Genomic DNA, 1,571 nt, shown 5'->3' with positions numbered 1-1,571 from the left:
GAGGAGAGAGAGAGAGAGAGAGAGAGAGAGAGAGAGAGAGAGAGAGAGAGAGAGAGAGAGAGAAGGAAAATTTATTTCAAAGCTCTCCTAGGAACACGACAAAATCAGAAGTCCTGCTTGACCTCCCTGGCCCCTACTGGGGATATTCTTAGTTCTTTTAGGTCTTATTACAACAAGTTCTCTTCCCTATTCATATTGTCTGTTTTGGGTGCACACCAATTTGTCCATGTGTCCATTTGTGTCTGTTTTTGTTTCATTGTCTGAATGCCTCTTGTTCTATGTTTCACGTTGAAAAGAAAAAAAAAGGTAAAACTTTATCTGCTAGCTATCTGTTTCTTGATTCAGCCTCAGTTTGCACAGGGCAGGCTGAATTAATGTGCCCAGCACCATTAGCCAGGAATCAAGCAAAGCAAGAGAAGCCCTCCTGAAAATCTGCTTTTAAAGGGAACCAGCTTCTTCTCAAGAACTAGGGAAAATAATCTAATAATTGTTTTTCCCTAGAAAATAATCTCTGCAGTTGTGATTGTTGGGTTCAGCAAATGACAAAGTGCTTTTTCTCTTGAAATGATCACTAGAAAAAGTAAAAATGTTGTTTGTTCTAAATGTATAAGAATCGTGTAGCTGCTTCATTTTGTTTCTGACTGGTCTTAAAGGTATAAATATGATCTGCATGTCTTGGTTATAGAGTGTTGGCTTATAAGATATTGGGTATGTAAAAAAGGGTGTAACATTGGTAACAGAAAGTTAACTTAAAATTGGTAAATCATGGTTGGAGTCATTTTAAATAACAACATGTGGCATGAACCAGACCAGAAAACCATGCCTCTAAAGATACTTCTAAATTGGGATCATATTTTCTGTAATTTTTATCCAAGAAACTAGACTTATCAGGGATAAGATTTAAAACAATGTCTCCTTAATGAGATATTAAGAGTTGCGATGTCATGCATTCATTTTCTTTATTTAAATATATATATATATATATATATATATATATATATATATATATATATATATATACTTGTCAATAGTAATTTTTGTACTTAAATGAACAATATTTTCAAGTTAGAACTACAGAATAGGGGTGTTTGAAGAGATGATGAGCAATTGACAGCACTGACTGAAGTTTCAGAGGAAAAAACTTCTGTTCTCAGAACACATAATTGTACACAATGATGCATGTGTCAGTCTTCAAAGGGATTCCCCCATCTTCTTTTGACATCAAGAGCCACCACACCTGAATAAGATAAAAGCAAGTATCAATAAAAAAGTCTGAAACAAAATACATATGATTAATTAAAGGAAAAGATTTTAGAAAGAATTATGCCAACCTTAAAACCTGCCAAAATGTAACGAAGAAATTAGAAAAACAAATCAGATCAATAATGTGTAGAGGTATGAATTCTGTGATAAAACTGTTTAATAAAGAAATATCTAAGGAATAAATGGATATATTGCTGAAATCGTCTAAATCTTGAAATTCAACAAATTATTTTCTATTAGAGAATAAGACTGACATAAAATGAATTACCTTCTTTATGCCTTACTTACAACCACAATATGTTCCATTT

Source organism: Mus caroli, unplaced genomic scaffold (genome assembly GCF_900094665.2).
Source record: "Mus caroli unplaced genomic scaffold, CAROLI_EIJ_v1.1 scaffold_16852_1, whole genome shotgun sequence".
NCBI lineage: Eukaryota > Metazoa > Chordata > Mammalia > Rodentia > Muridae > Mus > Mus caroli.
This window is presented reverse-complemented; position numbering follows the sequence as displayed.